The sequence below is a fragment of the Rhipicephalus microplus genome, chromosome 4, assembly GCF_043290135.1.
Source record: "Rhipicephalus microplus isolate Deutch F79 chromosome 4, USDA_Rmic, whole genome shotgun sequence".
Classification (NCBI taxonomy): Eukaryota; Metazoa; Arthropoda; class Arachnida; order Ixodida; family Ixodidae; genus Rhipicephalus; species Rhipicephalus microplus.
Genome location: NC_134703.1, coordinates 227,183,845 through 227,194,180, shown reverse-complemented (window position 1 = coordinate 227,194,180; position 10,336 = coordinate 227,183,845). Strand labels below are relative to the sequence as shown.

Genomic DNA, 10,336 nt, shown 5'->3' with positions numbered 1-10,336 from the left:
ATAGCGAATGAACTATACAAAACAGGAGGGCAAATGCTTAACCTGGGAAAACAACAGCAATAAGCGTCCCTGCCGTATGCTGTCCCTGCTGCCAAGTGATCGAGGGAGGCGTTGCCGCTGTCTTTTTGAAGGGCCAGGGGTGGCCGATGCCACTTGGTATGGTGCCGGGCGCAAAAAACGTAGCCGGTCGGTCAGCGCGGCACTTCCACAAGGCGCTGGATGCAGCACGCTCCGCTATCAACGCCGATAGTCAGCCACGGTACGCCTCGAACACCTGGGAAAACAACGGCAATAAGCGTCCCTGTCGTATGCTGTCCCTGCTGCCAAGAGTCGTATGCTGTCCCTGCTGCCAAATACAAGGGTAATTGCTAACAGAGTAAAGAAAACATTAGAATTCAATCAACCAAAGGAACAAGCAGGATTTCGAACAGGCTACTCAACAATTGACCACATTCCACGGAGGAAGGAAAAGGTAAGGAGAGGCCCTGACGTCACTCGTTGTGAAGCGTCACCCCCGGAAAATCTTTTCAGGCCTGCGCCCAGCAATCTGACGTCATTTCCGGCCGGCCGACTCTCGGGGAAGCCGCAGCGGCAGCGAGCGCAGCGCGGGCGGCGGTGGTGACGGTTCGGCGGCGTGGTGTTGACGGTGTTTCACGTTTGTTGCTTTCCGTTGTTGTTTTGCGGCAATTTCGTTTCCGTGCGTGATGCTGGAGTGATGCGACAATGCCGAATAAGTGTTGTGTACCCGGATGCACCGGCAACTACAAAACAGGAAAGAAGATACAAGTGTTTTCCTTCCCTAAAGACGCCGACGCTCTCAAACAATGGCTACGCGCCATTCCTAGGAAGGACTTCGTGCCGACTTCGTGCACTAAGGTAAGAATTTGAGATGCTCCTGTTCTTAGCTTGTCGTTGCTTGTTCGGGTAGAAATCACCTATGATGGGAAATACTTGAGCGTGTGGCCGCCGGGCCTCGCGAAGCGCTGACGCCAGCAGCGTTCGCAGCAAGGATGGTCAGCTGCGCTTTGTTCACTAACAGTGCCGTGGTGTCGTCCATTCTTGCAAGCTCTCGGTGGAAGCGCTTCGTGGAGTGCGGTGACATCACGCTCCCGTGTTTCCTTTCATGTTGCTTGTACCGCTTAGCGCAGCGCTTTTATTTAGATGCTTGCGAAACGTAGGTAGACTTTGTTTTAGCTACACGGACTTTACTGTAAACACGGTCATGCAAACGGGAGCGCATTTTTTTCTTTTGAGAAGTGGCGTCTCAGACGTTCTTGAAACGTTTGTGCAGGTGTGCGCGGATCATTTCGACGCTTCATGCATTGAGAAGACGACATCGTAGACGGATCCAAGGACAGGGAGAGTTATTGAAGTTGCACTCCCAGTACCACGGTTGCGTCCTGGATCTGTCTCAACGGTATTTCCCGGCTGTCCGTCCTACCTATCAGTACGAGACCAGAGCACGAGAGAAACCCCTGACGCCAAGAGGAGCCGACAAGAAGCCTCCCAACTCGCCCGTGCTGTAGAAGAGTCGCTGGCGTCATATGAAGCGGAGCAAGAACGAGACCGGTTTTCGTCCCTCGAAGAACTAAGGGCTCGCCTGCAAGGGGTGTCAGTGTCTCCGAAGTGGACTGTGATTCATAAAGAAGAGTGCTCCATGTTTTTGAACATTATCGACTATCGTGAACCTTGTTTGAATGCGTCATTGACCGTGTTTGCAAACCTTGAAGTCTTTGCCTGCTATCAAGGTTCACCAATCAAGAACCTTGGTAGCGCTGTTGTACCAGACTCAGTTCAAAAAGTAAGTTCCTTGTTGGAAATTTTGAACAACCTGTCGATGCTGTCTGAGGAGCGCTGCACTTATTGCCACCTGGCTCAAGCAATACATTCCCTTGTTTGAGCCTTGTTTCCAGTTTTGTATCTCTTTACAAGTTGTTAGCTTTTAAAGGTGCTGTACTTTTTTCTTTTTTTTTAACTCGAACTGCCTCGGTGCCCACTGTAGCAGTTGTACAGTCCGTTTTGGTACCTAAGCTGTGTACACTTTCCTTGTGCACTCTGTGTACAGACATGTTGTGCACTGTGATTTGTTTTTCTTAGATTTTTGTTTGATTTTTTCCCTAGAACATGCACCTACCTGTGGCAGTACAATTACTTTTCTTTCTGTCATTTATCATGCTGTGGACCACAATTTAGTCACCAGTGTTCTTATGTATTGTATTTTTTGGCAAGTGTTTGAACCTGATACCTTGTGTTGCTACTGCTACTATGATAAACGAATGGTATGTTTTCCTCTAACCTACAATTTAAATAAAAGTGTGCTTTTTCTGTTCCAAAGCTCGGGGATGTTTTTGCTGTTACAATCTGTTTTGTTTTCTGAGTTTTATGTGGCAAGATATTGTGTTTTGTACTTTTGGCATATTTTCAGCATTAAGGGCAACATCTTGTGTTGCCTGTCGTCTGCCTGGACCGAGAACAATGTGCACTGTGATATTTGTACAGACGGCGTCTGGCTGTGATAAATAAATACGCATTATTCCATTCACGATATTCATTATTTCTTGATACTTGATAAGTTCCCCCGCAACGGTGGCTCAGTGGCTAAGGCGTAGCGCTGCTGAGCACTAGGGCGCAGTTTCGATACCCGGCTGCGGCGGCCGCATTTCTGATGGAGGCGAAAAGCAAAAACGCCCGTGTGTACGAGATTTCGGCACACAATAAAGATTCCCAGGTAGTAAAACTTGATCCTGAGCTCTCCCCTACGGCGCGCTTCATCGCCTGCGTTGCGTCGGCGCGTTAAACCATACAATCAATGGATACCTTGATAAATCGTGCGGACATGGTGTCAAGGAACCTCGCCCGAGTCGGTAGGCGTGAAGGGCGCTCGCGGCTGGCGCAGCCACCCAGCGAAGGGCGGCCGGCCGGCCGGCGCGATGTGACGTCGTCGACGTCACGTCACGTGACGCGCAGGCCTGAAAAGCTTCCGGGGGTGACGTGTGAAGCCGCGATGAAGCCGGAAGTCGGCCATATTGAGTAGGCAAATTCTCCTCTCTTGTTTATATATGAGTGCGAAGCAGAAGGCGCGACTCCCTCTCCGGCTCGGAAAGCACGTGGGCTGCGCAGCGCGTGTGTCGTGACGATCCGAAACTAATGGAACTGGGCTCATCACTCAGAGCCAGCGGGACACCTTCAGCGCAATCGCTTCGTCCGAGTAATAACAAAGAGTAACAGCTCGCTAACAATGAAGCAACTACGAAAGAACGCGCGCTAGATGCATTGACAACGGCGAGTGCTTTCACGTCATTAATTCAGCAACTGTACAGACAACACGATCGGTCGTGCGCCTTCTACGGTTGCATTCCGCCACGCGACTGACGCAGCGTCCTGCCACTGTGCCCGTGTTCCGCGTGAAACTCACCTGCGTCAGCATTCTGCGACCGTGGTGACTTTGAGCACGGTGCTAGTGACAGTTGAACGTGGTTGCTGTTACGTTGAGATTACATGCAATGCTGGTGGAGAGTGTACCAAGCGGAACAGAAAAGGTGTTTTAATACGCACATGCAAGTTGTTACTGTACACACACAACACGAAACTACGTATGTGCACATGGTCCTCACGGCGTCTTGCTGGGCTCAACAGCGTCGTCCGTTGTCACAAGCAGGAGCACTGCTCAACCGTCACTGACCTGCAAGGCGTTCGTCGTCATTCAGCTTCGTCATGGTGCCCAACGCCATTTAGCTGAACACTAACTGCTTCATCCGCGTCATCCGCCGCACGACACATGGATATGCACTTGTTCTACGCACTGTTGAAACCCCGTGATGGACAAAGAGATTTGTAAACGTTGCTAAGAGTAATGTAACAGCCAGACGAACACTGCGTAACCAATAACGCAGCGCAGAGCACAGATACTGTCCGCCACGGCTCAGCACGAGACCTGGGGAGGCACACATTCCGCCGCCAGCCGCAGCCGCTCACTGCTAGACCAGCTTCACTGCGCAACACGTAACCATAACAACGCCGTCATTGTGCCTACTGAATATTGCCGCCATGATGTCATTTCCGCCACATTTTTTACGCCCTGCGCCGGCTGGGCATGCCCTCTCCTTACCTTTTTCCTTCCTCCGTGCCACATTCATACTGACACGTGCGGTTCTTTTGATTTACGAAGGAAGACGCTATCACTTTCTGTTAAGCGCAACGCAGGCCGCGTTTATCTTGTATGCCACTCTGGAACGCGTTATGACGCGTGTATAAAAGACTGACACGTGCGGTTCTTTTGGTTTACGAAGGAAGACGCTATCACTTTCTGTTAAGCGCAACGCAGGCCGCGTTTATCTTGTATGCCACTCTGGAACGCGTTACGACGCGTGTATAAAAAGCCGGCGCAGTGCGCCACTGGGGGTCTTCTTTTTCCGTCGGCCGACGACTGTCCACGCCGCTGTTGCTGTGAGTTGTGTTTGACCCTGTTTTGCTGGGCACAAGTTCGCCCAATAAACAGTTCGGCTGACACCGCCCTGACTCCTGCGTGCTTCCTTTCAAGTGCTGCGTGTATCACAACCTCGTGACATCTGGTGGAGGTGCTTCTCGGTCCATGTACCGTACGCTCCCGTCCAGCCGTGAGCCAAGCCCAAGCCGGCAAGAGGACGACGCCGACCCGGTCGTTCGAGTGAGCCGAAGACAACAAGGACTACCGCCCGAATACCTGCCGCTCCCCGACAAGGACAAGAAAACAAAGGCTGCTACGAAGCCGGCATCCACGATGACGGAAGCAAGGTCTTCGGCAACCGTGGTCGTCAACCAGCCCAAAAAGCCGCCTACCTTCCGCGGATCGACCTACGAAGACCCGGAAAGCTGGCTTGACATTTACGACCGCGTCGCAGCCCTCAATAAGTGGGACCCGGACGACAAGCTGCGTCATGTGTATTTTTACCTGGAAGACGCCGCAAGGACTTGGTTCGAGAACCGCGAGTCAACGCTTCGAACCTGGGACGACTTCCGCGTTGCTTTCCTGCGCACCTTTGCAAGCGTCGTGCGGAAGGAAAGAGCCGCATCACTGCTTGAAACTCGGGTGCAGCTCCCCAACGAAAATGTAACGATCTTCACGGAGGAGATGACGCGACTTTTCCGCCATGCTGACGCCGACATGTCTGAGGACAAGAAGGTTCGCCTGCTTATGCGAGGAGTGAAGCAGGAGCTCTTCGCCGGGCTGATCAGAACCCCGCCAAAGACGGTACAAGAGTTCCTCTCCGAGGCTACCACCATCGAGAAGACTCTTGAAATGCGGACCAGCCAATACGATCGGCGCATGTCGCCAGACGTCGCAGAAGTCCGAGGACTCTGCCCCGACGACCTGCGCGAGACCATACGCGCTATTGTTCGTGAAGAACTGCGCCACATGTTGCCATCGTCTCAGCCCCAAGTCGCCTCTCTCGAAGACGTAGTCCGCGAGGAACTACAGCGCTCACTGAGCGTTCCTGAACGGCCACAGCCCCAACCGGAGGCGATGACCTACGCCGCTACTGCACGACGACCTGTCGCCGCTCCTCGCCAACACCAGGACCCAACGTCTCCGCAGTTTCGTCGCCAGCCACCGCCGCCACCCCCGACGCCTTCCCGCTCGCCGAGGAAAACTGACGTTTGGCGCACCCCGAACCACCGCCCACTATGCTACCACTGCGGCGAAGCCGGGCACACCTACCGCTACTGCCAGTACCGTGAGATGGGACTGCGTGGCTTCGACGTGAACGCGCCGCGTCCGCGCCCAAGTGAGCGACCTCGCGACATCGCCGACTACATCGCCGGATCGCAGTGGCAACAACGACGACCATCCCGTTCACCTTCGCCTGGCCGCTACGTCTCCCCGGATCGCCGCCAGTACACCGGCCCTAACCGGGGCCGATCCCCAAGCCCCTACCCGGGAAACTAAAGGCAGCAACCGATGGAGGTGCGGTTGCTGCACGACGCAATGCCGAAGATCCTCCTCCGCCGCCGCCGCTGCCGATGACGACGACCACGACGCACGAACTTTCCCGACGTAGTCGCAGTACGCCGCCTGAGCAGAGTCTTTACGACAAAGCCTCGCCGCCGACGCGACATAGCAGCACCGGACCAAGCCGACGCAGCCGTGATCCGACGCCCCGACCTAACCGGAACGCCAGACGACGAACCACCGACCTCGACGTGACCATCGACGGCCACAGCGTCACCGCCCTAGTCGATACCGGCGCCGACTACTCTATCATCAGTGGTCTCTTCGCCGCTAAGCTCAAGAAGGTAAAGACTGCATGGGAAGGACCGGATATCCGAACAGCAGGGGGCCACCTTATAACACCGACTGGAACCTGCACGGCAAGAGTCACGATTCACAGCCAAACGTATTCTGTGAATTTTGTGGTCCTGCAGCAATGCTCGCGAGACGTCATTTTAGGCATGGATTTCCTGGACCAGCAAGGCGCAGTCATCGACCTAAGATCCAGGTCAATCACGCTGTCCACGGATAATGCAACGGCGTCAGACTGCAACGTCGCTCACAATGCCTTGAATGTGACAGAAGAGCAGGTAACCATCCCGCCACTGTCGAGCGTCATCATTTCCGTCGGCACCAAAGCGTCTACCAACTTACAAGGTGTCATCGAAGGCGACCAGCACCTTCTCCTAAACCGTCAGATGTGCGTCGCAAGAGGCATAGCCAAGCTTCATAACGGCGAAGCCAAGGTAATGGTGACGAACTTCAGCAACGAATATAGGCACTTGAATAGGGGCACGACGGTAGCACATCTAAACGAATTTGTGGAAGCGAGCAATGCCTTCGCCCTCACCGATTCTCAGGGAGCCGCAACGTCGACAGCAGTGTCCGCGCCCGCCTTCGACGTCAATCAAAGCCTTTCCAGGCAGCAACAAAAGGAGCTCAAAGCCTTACTCCACCAATACAAGGACTGCTTCTCGTCGTCGTCGAGGCTTCGTCAGACCCCTCTCGCGAAACATCGCGTCATAACCGACGAATATGCCCGTCCGCTCCATCAGAGCCCCTACCGAGTTTCTGCACGGGAACGCGAGGCCATCAAGCAACAAGTCGACGAAATGCCGCGTGACGACATCATTCAGCCGTCTACGAGTCCGTGGGCATCACCCGTGGTGTTGGTGAAGAAGAAGGACGGAACCCTACGTTTTTGCGTCGATTATCGTCGCCTGAACAAGATCACGAAGAAAGACGTGTATCCCCTCCCACGGATAGACGATGCTCTGGACAGACTCTACAACGCCAAGTATTTTTCGTCGATGGATCTCAAAACCGGCTACTGGCAAATCGAAGTAGACGAGAGAGACCGAGAGAAGACTGCCTTCATAACACCAGACGGCCTATTCGAGTTTAAGGTCATGCCCTTTGGTCTTTGCTCGGCGCCTGCGACGTTCCAACGGGTTATGGACACAGTACTCGCAGGCTTGAAGTGGCAGACTTGCCTCGTCTACTTGGACGACGTAGTCGTATTTTCTTCCAACTTCGACGAGCACCTCCGGCGCCTTGAAGCTGTTCTTCGGGTAATCAAAGCCTCGGGACTTACCCTGAAGCCAGAAAAGTGCCGCTTCGCCTACGAGGAACTATTGTTCCTTGGCCACGTTATCAGCAAGTCGGGAGTGCTCCCTGATCCACAGAAAACAGCTGCGATCGCCGACTTTCCTGCACCCACCGACAAGAAAGCAGTACGCCGATTTCTTGGCCTCTGCGCTTATTACAGGTGCTTCGTGAAGAACTTTTCGCGGATCGCCGAGCAACTGACGTACCTCACGAAGGCCGACGTTGACTTCAAATGGGAAACGCCGCAAGTCGAGGCATTTCAAGAATTAAAGCGACGCCTGCAAACGCCGCCAATACTGGCGCACTTCGACGAAGAAGCTGACACCGAAATTCACACGGACGCAAGCAGCACAGGGCTCGGCGCCGTCGGACTTGAAAGGGTCATCAGTTACGCTAGCCGGTCACTTTCGAAGGCAGAAGCCAATTATTCCACGACAGAAAAGGAATGCCTTGCCATCATCTGGGCTACATCAAAGTTCCGCCCCTACCTGTACGGCAGGCCTTTCAAAGTCGTGAGTGACCACCACGCCTTGTGTTGGCTAGCTAACTTGAAGGATCCATCAGGGCGCCTCGCACGGTGGAGTCTCAGACTACAAGAATTTGACATCACCGTCGTCTACAAGAGCGGACGAAAGCACTCCGACGCCGACTGCTTGTCTCGCGCCCCTGTCGATCCGCCGCCCCAGGATGACCAAAACGACGACTCTTTCCTGGGACCCATAAGTACCGACGACTTCGCGGAACGCCAACGAGCTGACCCAGAGCTCAAGATCCTCATGGACTACCTGCAAGGCAAGACCGCCGACGTGCCGAAAGTATTCCGCCGAGGACTGGCTTCGTTTTTCCTGCGAAACAACGTCCTCCTGAAGAAGAACTTCTCGCCGCTCCGCGCCGACCACCTCCTCGTGGTCCCTTAGCGTTACGTCCAGAGGTTCTGGAAGCATTACACGACGACCCGACAGCCGGACATCTTGGTGTTTCCCGCACACTGTCACGAATACAAGAGACGTACTATTAGCCTCGCCTCACTGCCGACGTCGCCCACTACGTAAAAACATGCAGAGACTGTCAGCGACGCAAGACACCGACAACTAGGCCAGCCGGACTTCTGCAACCCGTCGAACCACCTCAACGGCCATTCCAACAAATCGGCATGGACTTACTGGGGCCTTTCCCGACGTCAACTTCTGGCAACAAATGGATTGTCGTAGCGACTGACTACCTCACCCGCTATGCCGAAACAAGGGCCTTGCCCAAGGGCACTGCCGCCGAGGTCACCAAGTTCTTCATTGAGAACATCGTCCTCCGCCACGGAGCCCCCGAGGTCCTCATCACCGATAGAGGTACGGCCTTTACGGCTGACCTAACGCAAGCGATCTTGAGGTACAGTCAGACAAGCCACCGCCGAACCACCGCATACCACCCACAGACGAATGGCCTCACCGAGCGTCTAAATAAGACCATCGCCGACATGCTGGCCATGTACGTGGACGTCGAGCACAAGACGTGGGACGCCATACTCCCGTATGTAACCTTCGCGTACTACACGGCCGTGCAGGAAACGACGCAGTTTGCTCCATACAAGCTCGTCTACGGACGGAGCCCAACAACGACGCTTGACGCCATGCTACCGGTCGGCACCGACGAAGAAGACCTCGACGTCGCCAGCTACCTGGATCGCGCTGAAGAAGCTCGACAGCTAGCCCGCCTGCGTATCAAGAGCCAACAGACGGTCGACAGGCGCCACTACAACCTTCGACGACACCCCACCGAATACCAACCCGGCGACCTTGTCTGGGTCTGGACGCCGATACGACGACGGGGATTGTCTGAGAAGCTCCTGCGACGCTACTTTGGACCCTACAAGGTAGTCCGACGTCGTGGTGAACTGGACTATGAGGTCGTGCCCGATGGCTTAACGTCATCCCAACGACGCCGTGCACGACCCGAAGTCGTACACGTGGTGCGACTTAAACCTTATTACGCGCGCTGATTAGCTGTGACGCATTGTTAATGTAATTTATTGCATGTACTCTCTCTTATGTTCTGTCTTTAGCATCGGGACGATGCTTTTTCAGAGGGGGGTAGTGACACGTGCGGTTCTTTTGATTTACGAAGGAAGACGCTATCACTTTCTGTTAAGCGCAACGCAGGCCGCGTTTATCTTGTATGCCACTCTGGAACGCGTTATGACGCGTGTATAAAAGACTGACACGTGCGGTTCTTTTGGTTTACGAAGGAAGACGCTATCACTTTCTGTTAAGCGCAACGCAGGCCGCGTTTATCTTGTATGCCACTCTGGAACGCGTTACGACGCGTGTATAAAAAGCCGGCGCAGTGCGCCACTGGGGGTCTTCTTTTTCCGTCGGCCGACGACTGTCCACGCCGCTGTTGCTGTGAGTTGTGTTTGACCCTGTTTTGCTGGGCACAAGTTCGCCCAATAAACAGTTCGGCTGACACCGCCCTGACTCCTGCGTGCTTCCTCTCAAGTGCTGCGTGTATCACAACCTCGTGACAATACTATCAATCAGGTAATAGAGAAATGCTCAGAGTATAACCAACCACTATACATAGCCTTCATAGATTACGAGAAGGCGTTTCATTCAGTAGAAATATCAGCCGTCATTCAGACACTGCGGAATCAGGGCGTAGATGAAGTATATATAAACATTCTAGAAGAAATCTACAGGGGGTCAACTGCTACCATAGTGCTTCATAAACAAAGCAACAGAATACCAATCAAGAAGGGTGTAAGGCAGG

The 10,336-nt window shown here is 53.9% G+C and overlaps 1 long non-coding RNA gene across 1 annotated transcript; it reads left to right on the top strand.

Annotated features, from left to right (window-relative positions):
• The first annotated feature begins 522 nt into the window (after positions 1-522).
• Positions 523-2,545, top strand: LOC142814116 (uncharacterized). Its single transcript, XR_012894816.1, has 2 exons — positions 523-876; positions 1,292-2,545. It is a non-coding gene; the product is annotated as an uncharacterized LOC142814116 (long non-coding RNA).
• Positions 2,546-10,336: the final 7,791 nt, after the last annotated feature.